The sequence below is a fragment of the Crassostrea angulata genome, chromosome 5, assembly GCF_025612915.1.
Source record: "Crassostrea angulata isolate pt1a10 chromosome 5, ASM2561291v2, whole genome shotgun sequence".
NCBI classification, from domain to species: Eukaryota; Metazoa; Mollusca; class Bivalvia; order Ostreida; family Ostreidae; genus Magallana; species Magallana angulata.
In genome coordinates this window covers 7003494-7017331 of record NC_069115.1, presented here as the reverse complement: position 1 = coordinate 7017331, position 13838 = coordinate 7003494, and the positions used below count along the sequence as shown (strand labels likewise).

General features: G+C 31.6%; 1 protein-coding gene across 3 annotated transcripts in view; it reads right to left on the bottom strand.

The window, feature by feature from the left end:
• The window catches only part of LOC128184831 (protein PAT1 homolog 1-like), an 89975-nt gene extending 78985 nt beyond the window's left edge, over positions 1 to 10990 (bottom strand). For all 3 annotated transcript variants that reach the window (XM_052854445.1, XM_052854443.1, XM_052854444.1), the window contains exon 1: positions 10987 to 10990. The gene's annotated coding sequence lies outside the window, so the exon portion shown is untranslated. The remainder of the gene's footprint in view (positions 1 to 10986) is intronic.
• Between the last annotated feature and the right edge of the window lie 2848 nt (positions 10991 to 13838).

Here is a 13838-nt window from a genome sequence, read left to right as displayed (position 1 = left end):
CTCCAGTCCATATATGCATCAAATTACATATGCTTGATGTTGCAAAATGTCGGTAATGTTGACTTAATTCAAACTCCGAGGAACTAAAAAAGGAAACGAGATGACAATTGGTGCGGCATAATTCTTGCGTTCTATCACACCCTCGAATTGAACCAGTAAATGACCTAATACCGTCAAGGCATAATAACCTATGTAGGGCATGTTTAAATCACTCAAATACAAAAATACCACCCCCCAATTGCAATGTCCTACTTAGGTCGCCTCTTTACACCATGTGATCATTTTGTAAAACACCAAGACATTTTTTTTAAATTCGAATCTAAACAAAGTCAATTTAAAATTCGAATGGATTGGGCAACAGACAAAGCCTATGTAAATACTTTCCAAAATACAAAGACAAGAAGTGGTGTCATAAAATGATTCTCCAGAATATAGTATTACTAGTTCACAGAGTTATATTTTTTTTATATTTTTTGGTATATAATTGGATTGAATATCAACAAATTATCTGATCTTTCCTCAATATGAATACTAATAGAATCATTCATTATTTCGAGTGTGGGATAGTAAAATTCCACCGAGGGAACAGGATTTAAGGAGGGACACACGAGTATATAATGAATGATAATTTTTCTTGCATAAATTTACATTAAAAACGATGTCTGGCAACTTTCTGTTATGACGTTTAAAATATTTTTTTTTCGGTTTATCCATCCGCGTGTTTCAATAGTGCAAGCAAAATAAGAATATACAACAGGTTTTTTTCAATAAAAATATGATAAATTGTAATCAATCAAGCAAAACAGTTACTTAATGAATAATCTCAATCTATTCTTTTGCATTTTCCTACACCAGACAACGTTTGTTTACGTTTGAAAGCGGCGTAGTGATACACAGTGTAAGACAGAAAAATCTCACACTGCTGTCTCACACTGAACAAACCGATCTCACATCAGTAATAATGCGAGAAAATACGATCTTCAGCTGAGTCGCATGCTGATTTTAGTTTTTCATACTTATTGTTACAACCTAATTAATCACTCAATTGTCTAAGATTTTCCCAGTTTTTCCGACTATGACAATGGACACACGTGGGTTTGACCGCTCACTTCTTCATGTCACCTGATCATACCTCTAATTTCTAGAGGTCCGTGTTTGCTTTGCTGCTGTTTTGTATTTGACCGTTGGACTTTTGATTTTGAACACCGTTTGTTATCACCACATACCATAACACAATTTGTTGGTTATACGTATTCACACCTACATTAACAAACCCACCAGTTTACATTTTATTTGAAATTGATAAAGTTTTTTCTGTGACGTTATCATCAATCATAGCAAATAAAAAAATATTATCTGCAAATAACTTGATAATGTTTAAAATACCATTTGTAGTGTCATATATAAAACAGAATAGGAAAGCACCAAGTAGTGAACCCTGGAGAACCCAACATCTAACATTTTTAATGTAAACTAGACTTTGACCCGTGCGTTCACGGGTCGACATTGCGTATCGTACATTTACGAAATAGGTACATCGACACAACTAATTATTAACATTTACATAACAAAGCTATATATAAGCCTACAATAATGCTATTAATTTCACTACAATTTCCTTAGTTTGAATAATCTAACTGTCTCGGGAAAGGCCTCCCTTAAACTCGTAATGAAGCAGAAAATTGCAGAATCGCTCCGGAACGATTTTTGAGAAAGTTAATGAAGTTGCCTTGAAAATAACAGTAAAATTCATCATAACAAATCTTTCTGAAACTGCAAATGCCTTTCAACTAAAAATTTTAATCCATAGAATGGAAGAATTCAACACCTTTTCACCAACGTACACGTATTTTCTTTGTAAAACTGGGTCCGTAGGACATTATTCATTTTAACGATAAAACATATTATATCTTCACTCTCCTAACAAATATAATGCAACTTTTTTGCATGTAATCAAATATTTTTTGTCATCGCGAAGATAAAAGTAAGTACTGAGTTGAAATGTATATTTGTTATTTTATACTTTCTTGAATAAGAAATCATTAATATATATGAACAGAATATATAGCAAAATTCCAATGAAAATTTACCCGTATTTGACTTATCATTTCTGAGTTTATTCATGCGGATGTGATATTGTGGAAACATAAACAAAAGATCCCGTTAGCATGAACGTATTGCGCAAGCGCAAGATTATAAAATCCAAAAAATCAAGGTGATTTCCGGGATTTTTTGAGGAATTTTCGTTGATTATTAATTAGCGAAGCTTACCTGAGAAAAAATAAAAACAAATTGGTTATCTTCAAGAACCAATGATGTTTAAAATGTATAAATCAAAACACAGTATTCTTCCGATTTCTCGGTATTAAAGACTAAAAATTCGAGTCTATTATTTTAATATAGTAGTATAGATATAAATCCTGTTAATGTTACTCTCTGTTGCCTAAGGGTCAAATAATCGATTCTGGCAAATATGTCTCCTCCTAAACATAGCCTTTCTAGTTTATTATTTAGACCTGAATGCCAAACTCTATCCAAAGCTTTAGAAATATCACAGAAATGGTAAGTTGAATAGTTAGGTAGAGGTTTATGAAGTTTGTTTGAGTAAAATAAAGCGACCTCTGAAACTATTTAAATTCTAGAAACTCGATCTGTTTTTGCAATATTGCATTGCTGTGTATGACGATGTGTTATCCACATGCGCGGGTATGATAAGGCAACTCTCAGCGATCAAATTCCTCTGATCGATATGACGTCACAATAAGCAGCATGATGTCATAATTTACTCAGAAACTTGTCGATTTTAACTTTATCTCTGGTTTAAATTATAAAAAGTGCAGGCATAAAATATCACTAGAAACTCTTCTAACTAAATATATCTTCGATTTCTCTCTATTACGTATAATAATCATTGATGACGTCACAAGCATGTTTAATAGAGCAGATCATGTCGGGAGACAAATCATCGGAATGCAGTGTAAACAATGCCGAAATAAGACTTATTTAATACAGATACCTTAGATTTAGATGAGTGTCAGTTAGGATATAATCGGGATAATACAGGCATTGATATTTTGTTTAATCAGCAAGTTTTATAAGGTAAGCAGATCGACATTTATATGGCTTGACCAGCCTTTTCTCTGCCAGTGTGTACAAAAAAAGACAAAAGTGTAATACTACCTCGGATATTATGAAAGATGACTTTGGTAAATATCAACGGTATATGACCTAAACTACTTGAAAAGTGCTGCTAGAATCCTGTGCTTCGATGTTTTAAATGAAAAATACGTCGTATTTTCAATGAAATTATAGAAGTTGAGGGGGTTTCCGATAAATATTTCCAATATTTATTTTATGGGATTAACAATAGGATTCTATAGCAGTAATACTAATAAACATGAAGTAATTGCCGATCGAATTATTGTAGCAAACATACAAATGAACTTCGGGGTAGTGTTACACTTTTTGATTTTTTGTTAAGGTAAAAAAGTGATCTATTTTTAACTGTCACGTGATACCATGGTACGGCAGCTTTAAAGATCGAGTCGATTCCGAAGTAGAAAAATAAAATCTTGGTGAAAACATTCACTTGGTATTCACATTCCGCACATTTTTCATAAAAATAAACAGTTTTTAAATTGATCATAATTTTGCCTGTCATTTTTGCCTTAACCTACCCGCGTGGTCAATGATATTACTCTGAACTTATTTGGTATCGGATCAAATCTATTGAGAGGCTGTTCAGGCTTTTCAAGATTTGATGACGTAAACAAACAAGTTTATATGCCGGTGAACGTTTTAACTGCTGCTTATTTCTTATTAATACCTGGATTATATTAGATTTGTACGAACTTGTGGACGCCAGACAACAGGATGTACAACGTTGTCTATAAGCTCCATGGAGTGTCATTGTCGAGGCAACGGCGTGCTTCGTTTGTTTTGTTTCTTTTTTTTATCAATTATATTTTGTTGTTGTTTTGCTGGCTTCTTTGTTTTGTTGATTTTTTTTGGCCTATTTTTCAATGGCCGGATACTAGGATAACATCAGGAAAAAATTATCAAAATATATTTTTGTCTAGCATAGCTACTGAAATACAGTGATTTAACAGTTTAAGAAAGTTTGAGGCAAGTAAAGCGACATTCAGAGTAGCAAATTGTCTGAAGATAGTTTTGATATTAAAATGACATTAAAAAAACTGTGGTTTCTTCGAAATGCAATAATGGTAATCATACCAACAGCTTGCATCTATTGTGTTGAACTCGAGCAAAATCAATAGATTGATAAATGCATACAGAAGAAGGTCAGGGAAACTATAAACACGTACCGGATATAAATAATCAGTGATCGTTCCATTTCGTGGAAAAAGCAAAAACAGTCTTTATATCTTTAGTTTTGGAAGGATCATAATGGGAAAAATCTAATTATTTATTCAAGCGAATTTTAAAGTTCGTTCCAACTCGATGAAAAAGGGTCGTTCGTTTTGTAAAATGTTTGTTGTGTCAGAGTGCATTGTATAATGAAACCTATTAGATTTTAAAAAACTGACATCACTTTATTTCACAAAACGTTTCTAATGCATTCTTATGCATTCATAAAACAATATTTACAGAGTTGTGAATAAGCTTTCCTCCATTCAGTTTCACCAAAAGTTACATTTGTTCCTTAGTTGATTGATTTTACCAATCTATAGCGATTTCTGGAGCTAATAATTAAATTATCTTTATAAAGCTTGTAATGCCCTCAAAAACTGAATTTTCATATTTAGAAACAAAGACAATGTGTTCAAGTTCAGGCTCCGTTTGTTTAGTCAAAACAATCCAACAGGTAATAACCATGTTCCATCGCAAATCACTAGATATTCTTTTTATCACATGTTGTACTAGCCGCACAACACATTATCTTCAAGACGTTCACAACTTCACGCATGTAAAAAAAAAGTTCCTTGATGTTTAACAAACATTTCATTTTCGACCTTTTTTTACATGAATTCATGAAAAACAATTGAAATAACATTAAATGCTTCACATTTTAAACTAAACACTTTTCAATTGAATTAATAATCCATTTTTTTATTCTACGACAATCAACCCCATAAACCTACGTAATGCTCAATTATGACGTCATGTCGTATAAGAATATACAGTGTTACAAAAATGTATCCCATTAGTGATATCCACCGCATATTGACATAAACATGTGATAGATACAACATAACAAAATTACACAATTTCTGACGTACAAACTACATGTACATGAATAAAATAGCATTCACATATGAGCATGTGACCATTTGGTATTGATAAGATCTACAAAGAACTATATATTGTATGAGGTCAATTTGGCCCCCATAATTCGCCATTTTTTAAGTGCAATAAAATGTTTATTTATATCCTAGAAGAGTTGATGTAAAATATATTTTCCACCTATTTATTTGATTTATTTGCACTCACTGGCAGTATATGACGTCAGAAGTGACGCTTTTTTTATAATTCAATCAAAATCTGTCAAAAATTGACATTTTTCTTATCTTATTATGAATGGGAAATATAGAGTGCCTGCTAAAACAAGGAATTTTTTTTGTCACTTATTAGCCTTGGCTAGATAAATCTGTGAATAAAATAATTTTGTTTGGTCAACATGCACTCTATGTTTTCTGAAAGAAATACTGCTTGAAAACTAGCTGTTTAATGCTAAAAATGCAGAAATGGCGAGAAAAGGTTGTCTTTACGATGTCATATTTCTCAATTGTGGGTAGTTGAATCAAAATGAACATTACGTTAAACATCACATATATATATCTGTACAAAGAAAACGAAGATTAACAGTAAAATGATGATGTTCATTTTAGGGGCCATTTTAGGCCCATATCATATATAGTCCTTTTCTCTAAAGGTTTTAAACTTCCGAAAATTGCGTCTTTAAAATAAAGTATGTCGAACCAGAAATATCAAAGCCTCTTAAACCAAACTGAACTCTTTTCGAATAAGTTCAAACCACGGTTGTATTTATTTCTAGTTGAAATAATTATTCATATTCATTTCTGTAATAATAATCTTTATCTGAGTGTACCATTGTTAGGTGTCCATTAGCTATGTGACATTTATTGAGTAGATATAAATTATATATAAAACATCATATTCTGCCAAGATGACAATTTCATTGTCATAAAAACCAGTTTCTTATGCAATAAATTATATATAAAACATTAGATTCTGCCAAGATGACATTATCATTGTCATAAAAACCAGTTTCTTATGTGTTATAGAGGAAGTATATCAAATTATAAATGCTGCGGTGACTTAAATTTGACAACACCATACCCATACCAAACTTTATTCTTACTATTTTATTTGGGCCTTATCTAACATCGGCCACAGTGCATTAAGTCATTTTGACACCTTCCAATTAAAAAAATTCTTAACGTTTTATATTATCAAACAATCATTATTTATTTTGATCTTTAAAAGTATCAATTTTTTCTTTGATGTTTCTTACAGATTTACTGCTTAGAATGTTATTGATGTTATTCACAAACATGTCCGTCAGCACACCAGCAAATTGGTACATCAGCATATTCAAGTAAAACTATTAACTCTATTTCAATAGTTCTTTTAAAACTATTACATCTTTATTTATCATAGTATTGATCGGGTTAGTTATCATCTTATCCATATCAGTAGTATATAGAAGAGCTTGGACATGCCTGTTCTTTAAAGATTCTCCAAGCATTGTCATGTCAAGTATTTATCTAAGTGAAATTCATTGAATGTTAACAACATATATTTACATCTTGAAGTGTTTAAAATCCATTTATTAATCATCATTATATATAAGTATACTACAATATCATTTCCAAGGACTGTCTAGCCTCCATGCTATACTTCTTGTTTTTTTTGTCTGAAGGAATGTCAATGTGTCCTACAGAGGCTGAATGCTCAGATACTTTCTACCGATGACTGCTGTGGATGGAGCTCGAACCACTGTCCAAATGAAATCTAGTCCTTATGAGGTTGAAATTTATTGAATGTTAAACAACAAATTCTTTTATTTTTAGCTGTATAAACACTCAGTTATCAATCATTGTTTAAAATGTTGGATATAATGTCAAAGTATCATAATAATACTACTACATATTATGGTATCATATCCTTACTAACCCCTTAGCTATGTGCATTATTTATTAAATGAAAAAAACATTTAAAAATTACAATGAACAAATTTTATTTTTTGTAATACTGTTAACACATTTATTCGTAACAACATATCATTACACATTAATGTCAACGTCGAATAACGTCAATTTCAGCACACTCAAAAGTCATTGTTATTTGAAATTGAATTTACAAAATTAATAACGCATGTGACCACCATTTGCGTTCACGCATGCTTGACAGCGACGCCTCATTGATGCCACTAAAGTGTTCAGAAATGCCTGAGGGATGTTGTTCCAGATGTTGGTTAAAGCCTGGCCTAAATCAGCCAATGTCACTGGCTGATTTGGTAAACGGCGTAAACGTATTTCCATTTCATCTCAGACGTGCTCGATCGGCGACAAATCGGGGGAAACAGCTGACCAAGGCAAGACATCGACATTCCGTTGTAGTTATGCCCCTTTATAAGCTAGTTTATGTTGTTTCCTTTTTAAATTAACCTTGTAAGTATACAGAGTAACTCTCTTAACGCGAACACTTCAATGATATATTGACCCTTACAGAGAATTAATTTGTTTTTGAGAAACTGAAAAAGATCACTTGTATTTGAGACTTGACTTGATTTACACAGCATATTTAGGAATTTTGCTTAATCTATGTGTTCATCAGATAGCATAACAAGTATATTTAAAAGGGCAAATCATTGCGTATGAAATGTATGAGTTTTTCGATTTTTTCGATTCGGAACAGGAGACATCTTTTCCATTAGGGGTTCCTAGAAAAAAGAATCAATATGTGTTTCCACGAAATTGAATTGTGTTAATGAAATCCACAATATGTTAATCTCTTTATTTTTTCCCCCGCTTCTTCTATATGCATCATTGAAATTATTGTGCTTGCGTTCCACACAGATGTAAACTTTGGGTATGATAAACAAACATCTGATTGCATTTCGAAGAAAACAATTTTTCAGTAATGCAAGACGCAATATTTTTTGTGAATGTAGGGGCAATGTATTCAATCATTACATTTTCTTGGGTTGAAATTTGTTGTTATGTTGATGTTGTTTATGTTTATCAAATAAAAGGCGCACATATACAGAATACTTAATGCATACAGATCTTTATGTTGACTATTCGGATAATTATATCAACTTGTGAGATCTTTATGTCGACTTGTCAGATATTTATGTCATCTAAGATATTTTTGTAGACTTGTCATATATAATCACACAACAAATTCACAACGAGGTGTGCCATTAAGTTGAAAAAATGTTTTTGACATGTCGACATAAGGATCTGACAAGTCAAAATTATTAAGATGACATGCCTTTCTGGCAAATCATAATAAATATTCGACAAGTTGACATATTTATCTTACAGGTCTCTCTCAACATTTCTCTCTCTCTCTCTTTCTCTCTCTCTCTCTCTCTCTCTCTCTCTCTCTCTCTCTCTCTCTCTCTCTCTCTCTCTCTCTCTCTTTTAATTTAGTGTCACCTTTGCTTTTGCTGCATCATTGCTCTTCAAATTCGTCTGTCATGATATTCAAAAGTTTTGGTGTAAAATTGACATTGGTCCTTTGGATCGTTCCAGGATGTCTGGAGAAAAAGAGGAATTCTGTGAATGTTTATGACTGGCATGGTCTCGCCTGATTGGTGTTGTTGCATTGACTTAGTCTTCCCAAGGGAAAATATCTAGGGATTTTTTTTTCATATTTAGGCTGTTACAATTTTTCCCAGCTCACCTGTTTTTCTTCTAGAATGGTCACAATATTTCAATTCTAAGTTAGTCCCTTTACGGTCTATTTGTGTTTGTCTTCTTTCCTGCTAAGTTCGACGTGATCTGACTGTTCTTTTATCTAGTCTTGTTACGTTTTATCTGCTTGGTATTCTCAATAGTCAACTTTGATTCCTCTTTTGTTTTGTTTTAGCTCACTTGAATCACTTGCTGTACGTCGTCCGACCGCCTGTCTGTAAACTGTTCACATTTTATACTTCTTCTCTGGAACCATTTAGATTTTAACCAAATTTGGTGCAAAGCATCTTTATGGGAAGGGGATTCTAAATTGTTAAAATAAATAACAAATCGCATTTTAAAAGGTAAATAATTGCGAAACAGTTAAAATAGGGTGAATGTCTTAAAAAATCTTCTTGAGAACCACTGCAACACCAAACCTTGTAAATAGTTTGAAGATTCTAAATTGTTAGAATTGTTACCCTCGGACTAATACTGGGGCCAAAAGAGTAGTTCAAAGTTTAATATAGAAATATGTAGGGAAAATGTTAAACTTCACCGCTCCCTTTTGAGATATTACTATGCAAGCATCCTCAAATAATGTAGGTGATAAATAATGAGAAAAGTGACGACGGGACGAATTCTTGGGCCCCAAGAGGGGTTCGAAGCATAGCATAAAAATATATAGGGGAAATATTTAAAAATATTTTACATGAACTACAATGTTACAATTTGTGAGATTACTAAGCAGGCATCCTCATATAATAAAGATTCTAAATTGTTGAAATTGATACCCCCCCCCCCCGACCTATACTGAGGCCTCAAAAGGGGTTCAAGTTTAACATAGAAAAATATAGGAAAATCTTTAATTATCTTCTCCTCAAGAACTACAATGCTCTAATTTGTGATATTTCTGTGCAAGCATCTTTAAATGATGTAGATTTCAAATTGTTAAAATCATGACGGCAGGACTATTACTGACGCCCCAAGAAGGGGTCAAGGTGGAACGTAGATATTTATCTGTAAAAAGTTTAAAAATCTTCTCAAGAACTACAATGGTATAAATTGTGCCATTACAATGCAAGCATCCTAAGATGATGTAGATTCTATATTGTTAAAATTCTGGCCCTTGGATTAATACTTTGGCCCTAAGTGTTTAAAGTTTAACATAGAAATATACATGTATCGGTTAAATGTTCAAAAATACTAATACAAAATGATACAATGAACTGTAGTTCAGGTGAGCAATGTGGCCCATGGACCTCTTGTGTTATTTTTCATTATACTTTTCTTCATATTGTATCTGACCTCTATATATATCTTGTGTCTAGATAAGCCTTTCTTCATAATATCTATGATTATATGATTCTAGTCTGATGTTTTGGTGAAGTCGTATTTTTAATGGTCTTTTTTGGTAAAATTGTCATGTCACGTTATTCTGTTGTATACTTTTCACCCTTCCAAAAAACATTTTAAACCAATTTTATTGGTCAAATATTGCAATATTCAAAAATTCTAAAGTGATGAATGTATTCTATTTAGTATATATTTTTATCCACATTATTATCGTTCAGTGTCCTATACCACCTTAATTGTACGAAAACCTCGGCCCCAATGACATCCTATGGGCAGGCGCTTTGAGAGGGCTTTAGTAACTGGGTTAGTTTAAGCAGGATTTCTGCTGCAAAGATTATCTCGAAGTGTAGCGTAGAGGTTAGATAGACTATGGATATGATATTACACTATGTAATTGACAATTCATGATAATGCTACTTTGATATTATTTCTTACCCTTTTATAAAACAAAGATAAATGATTGAGTGTTTGGACAGTTCATTGTATCAGGATTCGTTGTATGACACTCAATGTAGGACAGGTTGACATTCCATCCGACAAGAACGAAACCTCATAGTTCAATGATAAGTATCTATATGAAACTTTATAATGTTATCTGGTGGCGCCTCTGCATCAGAGAAGCAATTTAAGTAGAAAGTCAAACAACAAATTCCAATCACTTTCTTAATATAATTCACATGGTTTATATCTACCGTATATCGTCTATTGTCAGGTGATATGTTCGTACATTTCCAATTACAATCAAAGGGTTGCATAAAAGTGTAAACAAAAACAATAGGCAATATCGTATTGTATGTCAGAATGCATTTCATGTATAACAGAATTAAGCGAAATGCCTGATCAGAATTTGAGAAGCTTCATAGAGCTGATGCCTACCAACTTTTCCATTTATGTAGCATACATAGATTACTGATTGATAATGTGATAGTTTACACATCTAACCCAGTTGAAACGTGTACTCAAATTTAAGTCACTGTATTTATATTTGGATATACTTCCTCTATAAAAACAAATGTATCATTGCATAAAAAAATTATTTTGATATTGTCATCATGGCAGATTTTCTGTAAAGGTCATATGACGCGTTCCTCGAAAATGATGATTATTTTTCAAATTTTCAACGGCCTAATAAAATACGAAATAAAATCATTATAATATATTATAATTTTTAAAAATGTTTACGATTTTATATAAATGATAATATATATATATATACAATATATATATATATATATATATATATATATATATATATATATATATATATATATATATATATATATATATATATATCCGCAATTCAAGTGTTTTTTCAATAATATATTATATAGGAAATTGCATACTCTTGTATCTTGCACGAATGCCTGATAAGGTACCCTAATCTTTTGCAGGAAAGCTAGTCAAAGTAGAAGTAAATCAAAAACAAATTCCTGGAAAAGGTTATATAGCACGTGGAACGTATCGTCTGACCTTCATTTATATCTAATCTGTAAATGCTATACTTACTGAACACTCGATGTTGATATACAAGAATAGGACTATGATTTAATGAAAAATTAATTTGAATTATTTATATTAAGTAAAGTTGAATAAAACAGTGGTTTGAATGTATTTGAAAAAATTTCAATCTAGTTGATAAGACGTTAATATGTTTGTCTTGACAATTTTTTTAAAAAAAGAGGCACGTTTTGGATGTTAAGAGCCTTTACAGAAGATTTATGGATCTTTATCAATGTTAAAAAGGCACATGCTTATATATTTATATATATGTTGATGTTATTGCTGTATATAGTTAACGTTTACCTATTCGATTGCTATGACTAAACAAACGTAGCTACAACCTGAACTTTGTCTTTAAGACGGTTGAACTTGTTTTTTGATATGAGAATCCAAAAGTATCTCTCAAAAAACATAATTGATATTATTACATGTACAAACTTTATATGGATATTTCTATTATTGGCTCCAGAAATTGTCATGAATTTGCAGAGTTAATAGATTAAAGAACAAATGTAAAATTTGGTGAAACTGGACGCCAGAAAGCATAATCCCAACTCTGTAAATATGTTCTATAAATGCAGAATCGTTTAAGGAAATTAAGTGTTGTCAGTTTTTAAAACCCATTAGGGTTTCAGTATATAATGTACTTTGGCAGGGCAAACATTTTACAAAATGAACGACTCTTTTCTTTTTCAACGAGTTGGAACGAACTTTAAAAATCATTTATAAATAAATAAAAAATTTAAATTGCTTTCATAATGAGCCTTCCAAAACTAAAGATATAAAAATTGTTTTAGCGTTTTCCACCAAATGGAACGATTGCCGTATTATTCATATCCTGTACCTGTTTATAGCCCTATAGGTTGTTGACCTCCTTCTATTTCAAATTATGGATTTTGCTGGCGTTGAACACGATAGATGCAAGCTGTGAGAATGATTATCATAATTGCATTTCGATGAAAACACAAATGTTTTCTGCCAAGAAACATTTAGTAATATTTTTGTAGATATACATTTATGTATCATTTTCTATGGTCGAGAGCTATGTTGGGTTATGACAAAATATCAACACTTTCCAGTCTATTTGTCTGTTATAACACTACGAATCGATTATGTACTATTCAGTCCAATGAATTCAAATAACGTATTGTTAAAACGCCAGTGGGGTTTGCTTACTTAATATTTTAATTTCATAATATAAAATATTATAATATAATATATAATATTTATTATATATACTAGTTTTTATATATATTATATTTATAATATAAAATTATAAATATATGATATAAGAAGGAATCATTCTTCGAGTATTATGAAATGACAATTTCGGTCGGAGCGTGATCAAATCTATCATAAAGCCCTTCGGGCTTTATTGTATTTGATCACGCCCCGACCAAAATTACCCTCTCAAAATACTAAAAGAATGATTCTATATTCCTTATATAGTCTTGGAAAACATTATAATGTGTTCTTGAGCTACACAGATTATTTTATAACTTTTAAACTATAATATTATGAATACATTACATGAATTAGAATATTAATGAAATGGTATATGAATTGGTCACTTTTATATTAATATGTTAGACGGTAACAGCAGATAATCAAATGATAGAATTAAAAAATATATTTTACATAACAGCCAAATCTTGCATAAAGTTTTATTACTATTGTGAAAATATTTAATGCCTTAGGTATATTCAGACAAATAGAACTTTTAATGTCGCTTAACTCGCCGCAAAACCATAAACACGCTAACAAAACTCGAATGGTAAACTGTTAAAACACTGCATTTCAGCAGATTTGCTTAACAATATATTTTGGTAAAATTCCCTTGCTGTTATCTAAGTATCCGGCTAGTGTAAATAAAAATACCAAACAAGCAATCAAGAAAGCAAACAGACTTACAAAAAAAACAACCAAATTTAAAACGAAACACACCGTTGTCGCGACAAACGACACTCCATGGAGCTTAGACAACGTTGTATATCACGCTGTCTGGCCAATCACAACTTCTCAGGCCTTTCCGGCAAGCTCAGAAAAACACTGTTTTTCCTTGCTTGCCGGAAAGACCCGAGAAATTGTGATTGGCTG